We start from the raw sequence: 20,105 nt of genomic DNA on the forward strand, positions 1-20,105 counted from the left end.
CTTCACTTGTGGTGAGCACAGCATAACAAAGAACAAGTTGAATCACTATGTTGTACGCCTGAACTAATGCAACATTATGTGTCAATTATGCTAAAATTAGAAACTAAAAAAAATAATAATACGGTACTTGCATTTCTTTCTATGTGGCAATAATTTAAATTATGACTTTTGTAGCAAACGAATTAACACTCGGTATGTTAGCAGAATCAGTTGTATTTAGCATTATGAGGCAATATTAATCAAAAAAATGGAAGCATTTCTATAAAGAAGCATAAGTTACAGTATTGGTAGATAGGTCTCTGATTTTTTTAGGGGATAGTCCATTGGTCATATTATAAGGGATTACTAAATGTATATTTTTAAGGCATGTAAAATATATAATATTTTTTAAAAAGCAATCCAATTATCTAATATTGTGCTAAGATCTTTTAGATTTTCAATAAGATCTTGTGATTGACAAACTAGAATAGGTCATAACTTTGATAACCTCTGTATCATTGATTTTTAAGCTTATTTATTTATTTTGAGAGAGAGTGTGTGTACAATCAGGGGAGGGGCAGAGAGAGAGAGAGAGAGAGAGAGAGAGAGGGAATCCCAAGCAGGCACTGCACTGTCAGTGCAAAGCCTAATACGGGGCTCGAACTCACAAACTGTAAGATCATGACCTGAGCCAAAACCAAGAAGAGCTGGCTGCTTAGCCAACTGAGCCACCCAGGTACCCCTGTATCAATGATTTTTAGTTGAATAGATTCGTTTGGTTGTCAATGTCAAATCTGTACATAACAGAATGAAATAAAAAAATAGGTCTCTTTTCATCTCTGGAACTACAAAGAAAGAATTGATCTACCAATTCCAGTCTAAGAAGCAATAAATTAACAATTACTTTATGGAGTAGTATATTTATATTTATATGCATATTTAATGTAATATAGATTACATATCATTATAAAATTATATATAAGATACATTACATAAAACTAAAAAAAGTATTTTAATTAAATGGCACAAAAATGAAGACACAATTTCTATCTTCAATGCACCAGAGACCTTAGGGGAGAAAGGTCCAGAGTTAGTAGTATGACAGAATACTGGTAAGATCTTAGCTGTACAAGTTACAAAAATAACATTAATAATATAATTTATAATATAACATAACTTAATAAAATTAGGTAACAGTTTGCAAGGGTTTTGAAAAGTTAAGTTCATGCACATTAAATCTAATGTTATGTACTAGTTTGAACTGTCTTAAAGTGAAGCTAAATCCTGAAGGAGAATAAAAATTTTTCTCTATACTATACCCCACATTTCTGATGAGTTGTGTATTGTTCATCGATCTGGTCTATATGGCTTCATTCAAATTATCTTACTCCCTGTCCAGATTGGCTAGCCTCACTGAGCAGAAAAGAAGAAAGTTGTCATTTTATAATTATAAAGAGTATCAGCAGAAACTTTCAGTACCCTCAATAGGAAAAGCAAATCTACCTGTCTTCAAGGTGTTCAATCAATAGTGTCTTACGTACCAGGAGATATGAAATGATGAGTTGAGTGTGATCAATGTTATGCTACAATAACAATAAACAACTCCATTTAATCTTCAACAATCTGAGTAGAATCAGAGTCTGAGCTTACATAAACCTAACTAACGAGGAAGTTCTCTGAACTCAGTGGTGACATTCATTTAACTGGTTTCTGTAGCAAACATTTATTGACTACTTACAATGCAACAAGATACTGTACCAGGAGTACAGAAGACAGACATGGAGCAGACAGACAGAAGATCTGCCTTCATCAAACTTATTTGTTAGTGTGAGAGATAACACTAAATAGGGCAAATATATAAAATACATAGTTAGTGATCAGTCCTATGAGAAAAAATTATAGCAATAGAGAGAAATGATTATATTTTTTGACCGAGTGTACACTACTTTTAGACAGAATGGTTATAGGAGACCTCACTGAGAAGGTGACTTTTGATTAAAGATCTGAAGGGGAAAAATTAAATACATACACTCACACACATATATATGTGTATATATAATTTATAATATTATATATTAACATAGATAATGAAGTATCTACATGACATAAATTCAACCAGTGTACGTGTTAGAAATATTACCAATTAATTTATTCTCCTGTTCAGTATTGTTAATTCAAGCTATTATTTCTCTGAATTGACAGTCTATAGAGTCTTTTAGTAGGTAGCTTTGGTATGGCTTTTTGACTAGAAAAGATTGAAAATCAGTAGTTACAGCAGGCATTGGGAGTTCGTGACCTAAAACTCACTGAAATGCCACCCCTTTTTTGCTCATCTCTATATTTAGAAGCTGGAAAATCTAAATGCTCCTTTTGGCATGACCCCTTGGAACTAGAATAGCCTTATGACACTGGCAATTAAAATGGAAATACTTGTGATTTCTTGAAAGACTATACTCTGTAGTTCAGTCTCCTTCCTGTTTGTTTTGGCTTTGAATACAGATAAGATACCTGGACTTGGGTAGATATTCTGGACCACAGGATGGCAAGGTTGAAGAAAAGGCCAAGGAATCTAAGATAACATCCCTGCTACCAAGCTGTTAAACCAACAGCAGAAGCTGCTTTAATCAGACTTTTTTTTTAATTCTTTGAGAAAAATACACCCATATTTATTAGGACTCTTATAACTTAAGTTTTCATTTGCTTGTGGCTAAAAGCTTATCTAACTTTTACAGACAGGAACACTAAGCCCCTGCATCTATAGGGTTATGCTCTCATGCACACCATCATGTAAACAAAAGCTATTTCTGTGCTTAAGACTGACATGTCTTCCATGGTTCTTGAACTCATGGTACCTCACAAATGATAAACATGTCACTCTCATTACCCTCTTAATTTAAAAATAGTCTTGATTAGATAACACCCTTATTTCAGAGACAATTTTAATGTCAAAGAAGAAAGCAATTAAGTACAAACTTGGAAAACATATAATCATATTTTGATACTAAGAGCCAAAAGAAACTTGACAACAGAAATATTTGATCAGCCACAAAGAAAAGGGTCCTAAAAATATGATATTGACCAATGTTCAGTGACACCAAATAAATATGTCATGATGGATTAAGAATGCTTTTTCCATTTGGATCTTGATGTTTTGCTGTCAACAGATGTGTAAGTTGTCATTCAATTGCACAATATTGTTTAGTAGCTAGTGCTCCAGAAAAAAAAAAAAAGTTATAACCATAAATAGAGTATTTGCTGGCACTTATTGAGAAGAAAAAGATTATTCTTTTGATAAAATTAAGGAAATATTTAACAACCATCACCTTAATATTGGTTGATATATACTTCAAATGCTATATATAAGACCCATAGTAACCAAAAACAAAAAATCTATCCTAGATACACAAAAATAAGGAGAAAGAAATCCAAGCAAAACAATGATAAAACAATGAACAAAATGAAAATAAGTATACACATATCAATAATCACTTTTTTTCTTTAGAAAGAGTGCAAGAATGGGGGAGAGGGTCAGAGAGAGAGACAGAGAGAGACAGAGAGAGAGAGAGAGAGAGAATCCCAAGCAGGCTCCACCCTCAGCATGGAGCCTGATATGAACTCAATCAATCCCATGACTCTGGGATTATGATCTAAATCAAAATCAAGCCAGATGTTCAACCTACTGAGCCACTCAGGGGCCCCTATTAAATATCATTTTAAATGTAAATGATCTAAATGCTGCAATCAAAAAATATACTGTGACTGAATAGATAAAAAAAAAACAAGGCCCATGTATATGAGGCCTATAAAAGATTCACTCCAGACCAAAAGGCACATACAGACTGACATTGAAAGGATAGAAAAAGATATCCCATGCAAATTGAAACAAAAAGAAGCCTGAGGTAGCAAAACTTATAGTAGATAAAACAGATTTTAAAACAGAGACAAGAGACAAAAAAAAGTATTACATAATGATAAAGATATCAACCCAACAATAGGATAGCAATTGTATATATCTATGAATCCAACATAGGAGCATCTAAATACATAAGGAAAATATAAATAGACATAGTAGAAGAACTTGATTGTAATACAATAATAGTAGGGGATTTTAATACTCCACTTACATCAATACTCCACTTACATTAATACTCCACTTACATTACCTACATCAATAGGTAAATCAGCCAGACAGAAAATCAATATGGAAAGAGTGGTCTTGAACAACACATAGACCAAATGCACTTAATAGATATATACAGAACATTCCATCCAAAAGTACCAGAATATACATATTTTTCAAATGCACATGGAACATTATCCAGGATAGATCACATGCTAGGCCAAAATACAAATCTCAACAAATTTAAGAAGATTCAAATCACATAAAGCATTTTCCTCACCAAAAGGGTATGAAACTGGAAATCAAACACAAGAAAAAACTCACAAACATACAAGGGCTAAACAAGATGTCACTAAAACAAATAGGTCAACAAATAAATAAGAGGAAATTTAAAAAAAATCATGAAGACAAATTAAAATGAAAACACAATGGTCCAATATCTTTGGGACACAACAAAAGCAGTTCCAAGAGAAGATTTTATAGTGATATAGGCCTACCTCCAAAACAAATCGAATTTCAAATAAACAGTCCAACCTTACACCCAAGGGAACTAGAAAAAAATAGAAAACAAGCTCAAAGTTGTGAGAGGGAAGGAAGGAAAAATAAAGCAGAAATAAATGAAATAGAATCTGATAAATAAATAAATAAATAAATAAGATCAGTATAACCAAGACTTTCTTTTTTTTTTTTTTAAAGATAAACTAAATTGATAAACCTTTAACCAGACTCATCAAGAACAAAAGAGAGGACCCAAATAAATAAAACCAGAAATGAAAAAGAATAGGTAGCAATGGGCACCACAGAAATATAAAGGACTATAAGAGACTACAGTACAAAATTATACGCCAACAAATTGGACAACTAAGAAAAAAATAGATAAATTCCTAGAAACATACAATTCCCAACACTGAATCAGAAAAAATATCTGAACAGACTGATTACTAGTGACAAAATTGAACTGCTAACTTAAAAACTCTCAACAAACAAAAGTCCAGGGACCAATGGCTTCATAGGTGAATTTTACCAGATATGAAGAGTTATTACCTATTATTCTCAAACTATTACAAAAATAGAAGAGGAAGGAATGCTTCCAAATTCATTTTACAAGGCCAGCTTATCCTGATACCAAAACAAGATTAGACACTACAGGGAAAAACAAAACAAAACAAAACAAAACAAAACAAAACAAAATTACAGGCCAATATCTCTGATGAACATAGATGCAAAAATCCTCAACAAAATATTAGCAAACAGCATTCAACAATACATTAAAAGAATCATTCACCCAAACGAAGTGGGATTTATTCCAGGGATGCAAGTATGGTTCAACCCCAACAAAAAACTATTGGAAATAATAAATAAATGCAGTAAAGCAGCAAAATACAAAATTAATGTACAGAAATCTGTTGCATTTCTATGTGCTAATAACAAATTAGCAGGAAGAAAAATTAAGAAAACAATCCGACTTAAAATTTCATCAAAAAGAATAAAATACCTATGAATGATTTAACCAAGGAGGTGAAAGACCTATACTATGAAATCTATAAGAAATTAATTAAAGAAATTGAAGACGACAAAAACAAATGGAAAAATGTATCATGCTCATGGACTGGAAGAAGTAATATTGTTGCATTGTCTATAATACCCAAAGTTATCTACAGATTAAATGCAATCCCTATCAAAAGACCAACAGTATTTTTCACAGAAAACAATTTTAAAATTTCTTTGGAACCACAGGGACCTCAAAGAGCCAAAGCAACCTTGAGAAAGAAGAAAAAAACTAGAAGTATCACAATCCCAGATTTCAACATATACTACAAAACTATAGTAATCAAAACGAGGCAGGGGATGGGCTAAAGGGGTGATGGGTATCAAGGAGAGCACTTGAGTTAAGCACTGTTATATGTAAGTGATGAATCACTAAATTCTACTCCTGAAACCAAAATTACACTATATGTTAACTAGTTAGAATTTAAATTAAAACTTGAAAATAAAAAAAGTATGGTACTGACTACAGAAATAGAAACACAGGTCAACAGAACAGGATAGAGATCCCAGAAATTAACCCACATGTTATGGTCAATTAATGTACTACAAAGAATATACAATGAGGAAAGATAACCTCTTCAATAAATAGTGCTGGGAAAACAGGACATATACATTCAAAAAAATGAAACTGGGTCATTTTCTTATACCATACACAAAAAGAGATTCAAAATGGATTAAAGAACTACATGTGAGACCTGAAACCCTAGAACTCCTAAAGGAAAACATAGGCAATTATCTCTTGGACATCGGCCTTAGCAACATTTTTAAGGATGTGTCTCCTCAGGCAAGGCAAACAAAAGCAAAAATAAACTACTAGAACTACACCAAAACAAAAGGTTTTGGCACAGTGAAGGTAACCATGAGCAAAATAAGATAGTAACCTAGTGAATGAGAGAAGCTATTTGCAAATGATGTATCTGATAAGCAATTAATATCCAAAATATATAAAGAACTCATATAACCCAATACCAAATAAAACCAAAAATTCAATTAAAAATAGGCAGAGAACCTGAATGGACATTTTTTTTTCAATGAAGACATACAGATGTCTAACAGAAACAGGAAAAGGTGCTCAACAGCAGGGAAATGCAAATCAAACCCAATGAGATATCACTCCACACCAGTTAGAAGCAAAAAGACAAGAAATATCAAGCATTGGCAAGGATGAGAGCAAAGGAAATCTTCATGCTCTGTTGGTGGGAATGTAAATTAGTACAACTACTTTGGAAAAAAGTATGGAAGTTTTCAAAAAAATTAAAAATAGTAATACCATATAATCCAGTAATTCCACTACTCACCCAAAGAAAACAAATAGACAAATTTGAAAAAATATATGTACCTCTATGTTCACTGTGGCATTATTTATGATAGTTAAGATATGGGAGCAACCCAAGTGTCCATCCATTGATAAATGGGTAAAGAAGAAATGGTAATCAAAACAATCTAACAAAATTCCAGCACCAAATGGCTTCACAGGTGAATTCAGCCAAATATTTAAAGGAGAGGTAATGCTTATTCTTCTCAAACTATGCCAAAAAAATAGAAGAGGAGGGGCGCCTGGGTGGCTCAGTCAGTTAAGCTTCTGACTTCAGCTCAGGTCATGACCTCACAGTTCTGAAATTCAAGCCACGTGTCAGGCTCTGTGCTGAAGCTCGGAGCCTGGAGCCTGCTAATAAGAATTCTGTGTCTCTCTCTCTCTCTCTCTCTCTCTCTCTCTCTGCCCCTCCCTCCCCTGCTCACACTCTGTCTCTCTCTCTCTCTCAAAAATAAATAAACATTAAAAAATTAAAAAAATAAATACACGAGGAAAGAAAACTTTCAAATTCATTCTGAGGCTAGCATTACACTGATAAAATACTAGCAGACTGAATCCAACAAGACATTTTAAAAAATCATTCACCATGATCAAGTGGGATTTATTCCTGGGATGCAAGTATGATTCAATGTTCACAAATCAATCCATGTGATGGGGCACCTGGGTGGCTCAGTTGGTTAAGTATCTGACTTCGGCTCAGGTCATGATCTCACGGTTCATGAGTTTGAATCCCACATCGGGCTCTGTGCTGACAGCTCAGAGCCTGGAGCCTGCTTCGATTTCTGTGACTCCCTCTCTCTCTGCCCCTCCCCCACTCACTCACACACTCTCTCTCTTGCTCTCTCTCTCTCAAAAATAAATAAATATTTAAAAAATTTTAAAAATCAATCCATGTGGTACATCACATCGATAAGAGAAAGGATAAAAACCATATGATCATTTCAATAGCTGAAGAAAAAGCATTTGACAAAGTACAACACCATTCATGATAAAAACTCTCACCAAAATAGGTTTAGAGGGAACATACCTCAACATAATAAAGGCTACATATGAGAAACCCACAGTGAACATCATACTTAGTGGGAAAAAAGTGAGAGATTTTCCCTAAGGTCAGGAACAAGAAAAAGGTCTCCACTCTTATCACTTTCATTCTACACAGTACTGGAAGTCCTAGCCACAGCAATGAGACAACAAAAAAATAAAAGGTTGGGGTGTCTGGGTGGCTCAGTCGGTTAAGCCTCCAACTCTTAATTTTGGCTCAGGTCATGATTTCTGGGTCCTGGGATTGAGCACCACTGCCAGTGCAGAACCTGCTTGGGATTCTCTCTCCCTCTCTTTCTGCCTCTCCCCTGTTATCTCTCTCTTTCCTCTCCCAAAATAAGTAACTAAACTTTAAAAAATGTTTTAAAAAGGAAATAAAATGCATCCAAATTGATAAGGAAGAAATAAAGTTTTCACTATTTGCAGATGACATGATACTATGTATAGAAAACCCTAATGATGCCACCAAAAAACTACCAGACCTGATAAATGAATTCAGTAAAGTCACAGGATACAAATCAATGTACATAAATCCATTGCATTTATATACACTAATAATGAGGCAACAGAAAAAGAAATTTAAAAAAAAATCCCATTTACAACTGCAGCAAAAATAATAAATAACTAGGAATAAAGTTAACCAAATAAGTGAAAAATCTGTACTCTAAAAACTATAAAAAAAAAAATTGTGAAAGCAAATTGAAGACAACACAAAAAATGGAAAGGCATTCCATGCTCACAAATTGGAAGAACAAATATTGTTAAAATGTCCATACTACCCAAAGCAACCTGCAGATTTAATGCAATCCCTATCAAAATACCAACAGCATTTTTCACAGAACCAGAACAAACTATATTAAAATGTGTTAGGATAGCCAAAGAGATCCTGAAAAAGAAAAGGAAAACTGGAAGTATCACAATCCCAGATTTCAAGTTATATTACAAAACTGTAGTAATCAGAACAACATGGTACTGGCACAAAAAGAGACACATAGATCAAAGAAACAGAATAGTAAGCCCAGAAATGAATCCACAATTATGTGGTTAATGAATATCCAACACAGCAGGAAAGAATATGCAATGGGAAAAAGACGATCTCTTTAACAAATAATGTTGGGAAAACTGGAGAGCAACATGCAAAAGAATGAAACTGTACCATGTTCTTACATCATGCACAAAAATAAACTCAAAATGGATTAAAGACCCATATGTGAGACCTGAAACCATAAAAATCCTTGAAGAGAGCACAGGCAGTATTTTCTCTGACACTGTCTACAGCAACATTTTTCTAGGTATGTCTCCTGAGGCAAGGAAAATAAAAGCAAAAATCAACTATTGGAATTGCATCAAAATAAAAAGCTTCTTCACAGCAAATGAAACAATCAGCAAAACTAAAAGGCAACTTACAAAATGGGAGAAGATATTTGTAAATTATATATCCAATAAAGTGTTAAAATCCAAAATTTATAAAGAACTTATACAACTCAACACCCAGAAAACAACCCAGTTAAGAAATGAGCAGAACACACGAATAGACACTTTTCCAAAGCAGACATCCAGATGGCTAAGAGACACATGAAAATATGCTCAACATCACTCAGCATCAGGGAAATGCAGATCAAAAACTACCATGTGATATCACCTTAAACTATCAGGATGGCTAAAATCAAGAACACAAAAAACAACAAGCATTGGTGAGAAAGTGGAGAAAAACGTACCCTCTAACACTGTTGGTGGGAATGCAAACTGAAGCAGCTAAGCAGCTACTGTGGAAAACAGTATTGAGGCTCCGAAAAGTTAAAAATAGAACTACCTTATGATCCAGTAATTGCACTACTAGGTATTTACCCTAAAAATACAAAAACATCAATTCAAAGGGAACATGCGCCTCCATGTTTATTGCAGCATTATTACAACAGCCAAATTATGGAATAGCTCAAGTGTCCATTGATAAAGAAAATGTCACACACACACACACACACACATGCACACAGAGAGTTATTATTCAGCCATAAAAAATAATGAAATTTTGCCATTTGCAACAACATGGATAGATTTAGAAAGTATACTGCTAAGTGAAAAAGAGAAACACAAATACCATGTCATTTTACTCCTAATAGTAAGTTAAGAAAGAAAACAAATGAGCAAAGGAAAGAAAGAGAGAGAGAGAGACAAACCAAGAAACAGACAACTATAGAGAACACACTGATGGTTGCCAGAGGTGAGGTGGGGGGAAGGGAATGGGTTAAATAGGTGATGTGTATTAAAGAATACACTTACCATTATGAACCCTAAGTAATGTATAGAATTGTTGAATCACCATATAGTACACCTGAAACTAATATAACACTGTGTGTTTACTAGAATTAAAATTAAAAACTTAAAAAAAAGAAGTAGGGGCATGTGGGAGGCTGAGTTGGTTATGCATCTAACTCTTGATTTCATCTCAGGTCATGATCTCATGGTCTGTGGGTTCAAGGCTCCCGTTGGGCTCTGCACTGACAGCATGGAGCCTGCTTTGGATTCTCTCTCATCCTCTCTCTCTGCCCCTCCTCTGCTTGTGTGCCCTCTCTCTAAATAAATAAATAAATAAATAAATAAATAAATAAATAAACTTAAAAAAAGAAGTTCCGAAGAACAGACACTCAGATCAATGGAATAGAATAGAGAACCCAGAAATGGACCCACAAACATATGGGCAACTAATCTTTGACAAAGCAGGAAAGAATATCCAATGGAATAAAGACAGTCTCTTCAGCAAGTGGTGCTGGGAAAACTGGACAGTGACATGCAGAAGAATGAACCTGGACCACTTTCTTACACCATACACAAAAATAAACTCAAAGTGGATGAAAGACCTCAATGTAAGACAGGAAGCCATCAAAATCCTCGAGGAGAAAGCAGGCAAAAACCCCTTTGATCTTGCCCGCAGCAATTTTTTACTCAACATGTCTCCAGAGGCAATGGAAACAAAAGCAAAAATGAACTACTGGGACCTCATCAAAATAAAAAGCTTCTGCACAGCGAAGGAAACAATCAGCAAAACTAAAAGGCAACTGACAGAATGGGAGAAGATATTTGCAAATGACATATCAGATAAAGGGTTAGTATCCAAAATCTACAAAGAACTTATCAAACTCAACACCCAAATAACAAATAATCCAGCAAAGAAATGGGCAAAAGACATGAATAGACACTTCTCCAAAGAAGACATCCAGATGGCCAACCAACACATGAAAAAATGCTCAACATCACTCCATCATCAGGGAAATACAAATCAAAACCACAATGAGATACCACCTCACACCTGTCAGAATGGCTAACGTTAACAACTCAGGCAACAACAGATGTTTGCGAGGATGTGGAGAAAGAGGATCTCTTTTGCATTGTTGGTGGGAAGGCAAGCTGGTGCAGCCACTCTGGAAAACAGTATGAAGGTTTCTCAAAAAACTAAACATAGAACTACCCTATGACCCAGCAATTGCACTACTAGGTATTTATCCAAGAGATACAGGTATGCTGTTTCCAAGGGACAAATGCACCCCCATGTTTATAGCAGCACTATCCACAATAGCCAAAGTATGGAAAGAGCCCAAATGTCTATCTATGGATGGATGGATAAAGAAAATATGGTATATATATAGAATGGAGTATTACTCAGCAGTCAAAAAGAATGACATCTTGCCATTTGCAACTACGTGGATGGAACTGGAGGGTATTATGCTAAGTGAAATTAGTCAGTCAGAGAAAGACAAAAATCATATGACTTCACTCATATTAGGACTTTAAGAGACAAAACAGATGAACATAAGGGAACGGAAACAAAAATAATATAAAAACAGGGAGGGAGACAAAACAAAAGAGACTCATAAATATGAAGAACAAACTGAGGGTTGCTGGAGGGGTTGTGGGAGGGGGGGATGGGCTAAATGGGTAAGGGGCATTAGGGAATCTACTGAAATCATTGCTTCACTATATACTAACTAATTTGGATTTAAATTTTAAAAAATAAAAAGTAAAGTTAAATCAAATTAAAAAAAAAAAGTTCCACCTACCCTCAGTTTTAGAGTCAGAATTATGTAAAGGATGAGCAAAGGGAAACAGATGCATTTTCTTGACCTGCAAGGAAAGAAATTGGATTTTAAATATTATTTGTTGAGTTACATAAAATGAATGAATTATGTATCTAAGTATTATTTTCTATAATTTCCAATTACGTGTTTTATCCAAAAAGTGATATTACTTCTCTCAAGTTCTCTAAAATTATCTTGCCTCAAGTGTCATACTATTATCTTCTGTGGAACATATTTGAAATAAGGCTTTGAGGGTAAATAGTATACTTGCTTTTTTATGACTACTTTACAGTCACTTGTAAATTGAAATGTACTTGCAAACATGAACTTTAAAGAATCAATATATCCATGAAAATGTTAAGGCAGTTCTGGACTTTCTTTCTCACTTTTGGAATTAGAAAGTCATTTAAAGTATTCATGTATGTTTTTTACAAATTGTGTGAAATTGAAGTTAACTAGAAATAGTGATGATTAAACCTTCTCAATTAAGTACAAATTCTCTCTGTTACTGTTAAGACTATCTAAGAAAGAAAAGCTTAAATGCCTTTAATTCCTGAGGTTCTAAACAAATGTCCACATGACAGGAAAATAGTCTATATACCTTTATAGTTGTGGGTTTTTTTAAATTTCTTGATCACGTGTTCATTAACAGCAAAAATTGAATGATAGAGTTCTGTGCAGAATAATAACCCAGGACTAACTGACTCACCTCTGACTCTTCTGCCATTGATTAACATTTTCAGGACAATCAATATCTATTAGATACTACTCACTCTCAGAATTAATCAAGACAAAATTCTGAGAGTTATGAAGTTCAAGTGTCCTGTGATGTTTTTTGGTACTTATTTTATAGGCACCCTTGCAATTTGTTTTCAGTAGGCTTATCTGACTGTGTGAAGCCTGAAGTCCACTGGAATAGTAAATGTAGACACCTTCAATACTTATTTCCAGAGCTATCTAATGAAGTGTCTTTGCTTCTTGTAAACATATTTCAAATTATTCACATCTAAAATTGCAATGTGCGTTTCTAACAACCATATCACTATTACTTGAGCATCAATTAAAACAATTTTTGTTATAAATATTCATATTTTAAATATGCATATACAAGTAAGTTCTTTCTAAATGTCCATTCCTCTGTTGGACCTGCTTGCCATTTATGCTACTTAGTATCACTTTATAAGACTGATTCAAAAGCACATGATACCTCTTCCCCATGCAAACACAAAGCTGCTTTTCCAATGGCTAATATTCAGCAGACACCTGAGTTGGAGAACTGGGTATTGAATCTAGGTCTTCCACTCACTAATTCTATGACTTTAAATGAGATGCTGATGAATCAGTTTCTCTTACTTAAAAATGAAGGACTCTAAGCTATATTACAAAGCTGTAGTCACCAAGCCTATATGGTACTGGCACAAAAAGAGACACATAGATCTATGGAACAGAATAGAAAACCCAGAAATGGACCCACAACTGTATGGTCAACTCATCTTCAACAAAGTAGGAAAAAATATTCAGTGGCAAAAACAATCTCTTCAAAAATGGTCTTGGGAAAACAGTACAGTAACATGCAAAATAATGAATCACTTCCTGGATAACTTCCTTACCCCCATACACAAAAATAAATTCAAAATGGATGAAATATCTAAATGTGAGGAAACCATATAAATCCTAGAAGAGAACACAGGCAGCAACCTCTTTGGCCTTGGCCAGAGCAATGTTTTACTAGACATGTCTCCAGAGTCAAGGGAAACAAACGCAAAAATGAACTATTGGGACTTTATCAAGACAAAAGGCTTCTACACAGCAAAGGAAACAGTCAACAAAACTATAAGGCAGCCTATGGAATGTGAGAAGATATTTTCAAATGACATATCTGATAAAGAATTAGTATCCAAAATCTATAAAGAACTTATCAAACTCAGCACCCAAAAAAACAAATAATCCAGTTAAGAAATGGGCAGAAGACATAGGCACATATTTTTCCAAAGAAGACATTAGATGGCTAACAAACACGTAAAAAGATGTTCAACATCACTCATCATCAGGGAAATGCAAATCAAAACCACCATGAGATACCACCTCACACCTGTCACAATGGCTAAAATTAACAACACAAGAAATAACAGGTGTTGGTGAGGATGCAGAGAAAGGGGAACCCTCTTGCACTGGTGGTGGGAATGCAAACTTGTACAGCCACTCTGGAGAACAGTACGGTGGTTCCTTCCAAAACTAAAAATAGAACTACCCTATGATCCAGCAGTTGCACAATGAGATATTTACCCAAAGGATACAAAGATACAGATTTGAAGGGATACATGCATCCTGATGTTTACAGCAGCATTATCAACAATAGCCAACTATAGAAAGAACCCAAGTGTCCATCTATTGATGAATTAATAAAGAAGATATGGTCAGTATATGCAATGGAATATTATTTGGCCATCAAAAAGAATGAAATCTTGTCATTTGCAGCAATGTGGATGGAACTAGAGTATATTATGCTAAGCAAAATCAGTCAGTCAGAGAAAGACAGATACCACATTATTTCACTCATACGTGGAATTTAGGAAATAAATCATATGAACATACAGGAAGGGGAACAAAAGGAGAGAGGGAAGCAAACCATAAGAGACTCTTATCAAGAGAGAACTGAGGGTTGATGGAGGAAGGAGGTTGGAGGAGGGGCTAAATGGATGATGGGCATTACGGAGGGCACTTGCTATGATGAGCACTGGGTGTTACATGTAAGTGATGAATCACTAAATTCTACTCCTGAAACCAATATTGCATTATAAGTTAACTAACTAGAATTTAAATAAAAATTTGGAAGAAAAACAATGAAGCCAAGGTGACAATACACATTAAAGTACTATTGAGGTGGCACTCCCAATTATTATGAAGAGGATTTTTTCATTCTTATTCTATTAAGTACTACACAGATGCAATGTAATATTATATTTTAAGTACTACAAAAATGTAATATATTGTTAAAATTATTAATTTTTGGTGTGGGGAGGATTGAACATATATTCTTTGCAACGGTATTTACCAAAACTTGTATTCAGAGATTTGAAACACTGATCATATATTGAAATGAAAAGTCCATTTGTCTACATTTCTCCTCGTGAGTAAATTCTCTGAGGGCAGCTACAATTGTTACCATAATCACTATTTTACTCTAGCATCTGGCATGATGCATCATATATAGTAGGTATTAATTACACCCACATCATATACATAACTGACTTGTCAGATGACTCTACATGCTTGAATGAAAGAGGCCTCTCCTTTATGCAGATACAGAGGTGGACGATAAGACTGGGGGGAGGGTGTAGGTGAAAAATTAGGACCAACTGGTAGAATCCAGGGGAAATTAGTAAACTTAAGTTTTAAAAAATGTGTTAAAAAACAGAAATATCTAGGCTGGTAATAGATATTTCTCTATAATGAGACATGCTTAATAAAAGCTGATGGCCACCTGCCATGGCTATAGTAGAAGGACTCACTGAACTGGCTGGGATGGAGTACAAGGTAACACCTATGATCCATTCCAAGAGTCAAATGTATTTCCAACCACAATTAAAAAGAAAAGAAAAACTCTTTAGATATTAGGTAATAAGATATTTGAAAAATTTGCTGGTCAATTTAGTTAATATAATTTTGTCATCATATATACCAATCCCAAAAAATTTTCTGTATCTGACAATTTTGCATGACTTACCATGGCATGAAGCAATGAAATAAATTAAACTGCTAGGAAAGCATTAAGTACTACCTCCCTTTTACAAGCAGCAGTTTTGTTTGCTACTTCCTTAGTGACTTGGAGCTTCCCAACGTGCGTTTGCCTCCCTATCAGCTGTCAGGTGACTAAATATTTTGCTGAAGAATTGACAGGGACCAAGGACTTCATGAACATGACCTCTCTTGATTTTAAAATCTTTCAAAAGATGCCCTTTGCCATCATGAGTGTCCTGGAGATAAAAGTGGGAGCTAGCTGACAACAAGCTGAGGAACTGTCATTAGTTCTAAATGTTGAGTAATGGAGCATAACATCTTTCAGCAAGAACAGCCAGGAGAAATGGCCCTTAAAATATCTACAGTATCAAATATTATAAAGGAATAATTACCATGTGATAGATACATAAAGTGGGTGCACAGAGGTTATTTGTCATTACTGCAGTCTGCACAAAATTCAGAGGGAATGACACTCCTTATTTAGGAATAGACTTTTACACACATGTCAGGGTTAACTCATAATAGTCAAATAGCAATGAAATGTAGTCCTACTGAAATGCTTCAGTTAAAAAACAGAGTCAGTGCAGCACCTGGCTGGCTCACTTGGTTAAATGTCCTACTCTTGGTTTCAGCTCAGATCATGATCTTATGGTTCATGGGATTGAGCCCCACATTGGGCTCTGTGCTGGCAGCATGGAGCCTGCTTGGGATTCTCTCTTCCTCTCTCTCTGCCCCTCCCCTGCTTGCACTGTCTCTCTCAAAATAAATAAATAAACATTAAAAACAAGACAAAACAAAAGAAAACAAAAACCCACAGAGTCATTAAGAAAGATAGGTGAGAGGAACTTTACAGATCAAAACCCTTTTTGGGGCACCTGGGTGCCTCAGTTGGCTCAGTGGTCGACTTCAGCTCAGGTCATGATCTCGCAGTCTGTGGGTTTGAGCCCCATATCTGGCTCCGTGCTGATGGCTCAGAGCCTGGAGTCTGCTTTGGATTCTGTGCCTCCCACTCTCTCTGTCCCTCCCCCACTCACACTCTGTCTCTCTGTCTCTGTCTCTGTCTCAAAATTAAATAAACATTAAAAAAAGTTTTTAAAACCCAAAAAAAACCCTTTTTATCTCATATTTCAGGTAATAAACCTGAAGCTCCAATTGATTAGGTGGCCGGGGTAAGTTCATGTAGTAGGTTCCTAACAGGTCTATTTGTCCTTAGTCTCAGCCCAGTATGCCTTTAACTATTACAAAGCAATTCACTAAAAGGTTGATTAAACAGTCTAAATTAAGTTAATGACATATTTCACTGTAACAGGGAAAACTGGCCTTGCTCATTTGACTTCTTTCCCACTATCTCTCCAACTCCTTCAATCCACAGGGAAATATTTGTACTACATTGAAAATAGAGGACAAGTGCCAGCCACATACCAGAAATTTTGTAGAATCTTGCAAGATGTAGTACAGGTGAGAGAATATGGGAAGGCTGAGCAACAGTTAAGACATCATGGGTAAGGTCAGAGTCCAATAGATAACCAGCAGAACCTAATGCCACAAAGTGCAGAAGCTGGGTTCTGGGACAAGAGCAGATGAGAAGCAAGCATCAATCTCTCCAGTTCTTCTGAGAGTAGCATTCCAGTGCTGGTACACAGAATGCCAAGTGACATATTTACTCCCAGTTTGCCCCCATTGTGGGATGCAGGACTCTCTGAGAGTATGGAGCTGTGTATATGTAGTTGGAGTGGGAGGTCAGCCACTGTCATCCTTGATCTTATAGAAGAACACTATTCCAGCTAATTGGTTTCTAACAACCAACATGGATAGGACAGCTTCAGTATGATGTCACAATGCTTTCTCCAACCAAGTCTCATACTTTACTAATTACACACACACACACACACACACACACACACACACACACACACACAAATGGACATTTTATCTGTCATCATAATACTATAATCTAAATGTTTTCATTCTCTTTTCTTCAGAGACCCAAATTTTGAATAGACACTGAAAATAATCTGATAGAAACTGTGTCATAACCATAAACATGAAGATATTGTATCATTCAAAGTAAGAAACTTTTACTCTGTGTAGCTGCAAACTTTTTTGTAATAATTAAAAATAATAATTACCAAAATATATTAAAAGCCTGTATTAAAAAAGAAGAATGTGAGTGGCCCCAGTCAGAGAAGGCATTGAGGTCTGCCATATTTTATGGCCAATGAAAGCTAGAAACCAGCCTTCTACTTCGAGAGGTGAGTCCTCAGACATATGCAAATTCTCACTCCATGAGAACTTATCTTTTATTGGGTCAGAAACTTATAGTATGTTATTTATAAACTCAAACTTCTGACATGATAAAACAAAATTAAATACAAAGGTATTTTAATAAAAGAAAGAGAAGTGTAGCCTATAACCTATAAAGATTCTCCATTTTTGAGTCATTCAATACAAAGGCCAGTGTATTGCCCCTCTTAATACCATCAGGTGTCTGGTCATGTTAGTTAACTACACTTACTTGATTCCTTTCTCACAATCAAACTTCTCATCATAATAGTGTAGCTTTGCTTGTAGTGAGAAAAGCAGCCACTCACATCCATGCAAGTGTTTAGTTTGACATTTCATCATAAAGCAATAATTTGGTCCTCTGATTTTATGAGCTGATGTGGAAGAGCTGGTGTGGTGATCATCAGTAATGAACAAATGAGAGTCAGTATTAATGCATGACAAAGAAGATTTAAAGTCAAAATAATTAAACTGGATAAAAAGGTTTCTTATGGGTAAATATATTACAATGTAAAGCAAAAAGACATTCTTAGGAAATGATTTTAACACACATCATTCAATCGTTTGTAAAAAATTTAAGTCAAAAGATAATATAGATACATTCACAGTATATGTGAATGATGTAATCAATAATGTATATTTTACATGGAACATTATAAAAATATACATGGGGCTCCTGGGTGGCTCAACTGGTTAAGCATCTGACTCGATTTCAGCTCTGATCATGACCTTGTCGTCATGAGATCAAGGCCCTGTGTTGGGCTTCACTGGGTGTGGAGCCTGCTTAAGATTTTTTCTCTCTCTCCTTCTGCCCCTTTCTGCTCAGGCTCTCTCTCTTTCTCTCTCCCTCAAAAAGAAAAGTATAAATATTATTTTCTAATACCCATGAAACTTTCATACAAAATAGTAATTATAAAGAAAAATCTAAATCATGAAATTTTAGTGCCAATATTCCCTGTCGACATTTTTTTAAAACTGAGGAATAATAACAAATGAACAAAAAATTCCCCAAGATATCTACTGGAAATTTGTAAAAATGTCAAATAACTCACATCAAATAAGAAATATAATCTATAATAGTCACTACTTAATTCAATACTAAGTTATTATATTTTCATCATATCAGTATGTCAGATTAAAAAAATCTAACTATATGGATTGAGGCCAAACAAATGGGGGAGTTGATTAAATTTAAATTCATTCTTCCTACGAAATAAAATAAAAATAAACCTTTTTAATAAACAGGATATTTTCCTAAAAAAATGAAGAATGTATAACTCAATCTAGTCAATATTATATATACTGGAGGAAAATAAGAGGCTTTCTTTTTTTTTTAATTTTTATTTTATTTATTTATTTTTTAATTTTTTTATTATTTTATTTTATTTTTATTTTTTTAAGAGGCTTTCATACACCTGATATTATTTCTCTGAAAAAGAAATTATAAGAAGGAAGGGAGGTATATTTGACAGCGTCTCAGATTTGATAAGACACTGTTTATAACTTGTCAAAATCTTGTTCATAACTAGAATGCTTTTCTCAATTAACCACAAAAAAAGATAAGTTTATAACCATTTATAAAAGAAGTACCTTTAATCAGGGTATGTGTATATATAATCCCTTAACTTTTACTTTTTGTTTTTCTTTAATGTTTACTTTTGAGAGAGAGAGATACAAAGTGCAAGTGGGATAGGGGCAGAGAAAGAGTGAGGCACAGAATGCGAAGAAGTTTCCAGGCTCTGCGCTGTGAGCACAGAGCCTGATGCTGGGCTCTAACTTACAAACTGTGAGATCATCACCTGAGCTGAAGTTGGCCACTTAACTGACTGAGCCACCCAGGCACCCCATAAATCTGTCAGGTTTTGACTTCACTGTAAAATATGTTGCTCAACCTATGTGCCAGAGCTAAGCAAATTAAAATCAGGTCATAAAATAGGAAAGGTAAAGGTGTCTAATATAAATACATTTCAAGAAACTAAATATTTTTGCCCAAAGAAGAAAAAAA

The 20,105-nt window shown here is 34.7% G+C and overlaps 1 long non-coding RNA gene across 1 annotated transcript; it reads right to left on the reverse strand.

Annotated features, from left to right (window-relative positions):
* Positions 1-11,978: 11,978 nt before the first annotated feature.
* LOC121030227 (uncharacterized) lies at positions 11,979-17,565 on the reverse strand. The gene is made up of 3 exons (XR_005790126.1): positions 17,482-17,565; positions 17,240-17,382; positions 11,979-12,122 (listed from the first exon to the last, which is right to left on the reverse strand). It is a non-coding gene; the product is annotated as an uncharacterized LOC121030227 (long non-coding RNA).
* Between the last annotated feature and the right edge of the window lie 2,540 nt (positions 17,566-20,105).

This window comes from Herpailurus yagouaroundi, unplaced genomic scaffold (genome assembly GCF_014898765.1).
Source record: "Herpailurus yagouaroundi ecotype Mexico unplaced genomic scaffold, PumYag 140, whole genome shotgun sequence".
NCBI classification, from domain to species: Eukaryota; Metazoa; Chordata; class Mammalia; order Carnivora; family Felidae; genus Herpailurus; species Herpailurus yagouaroundi.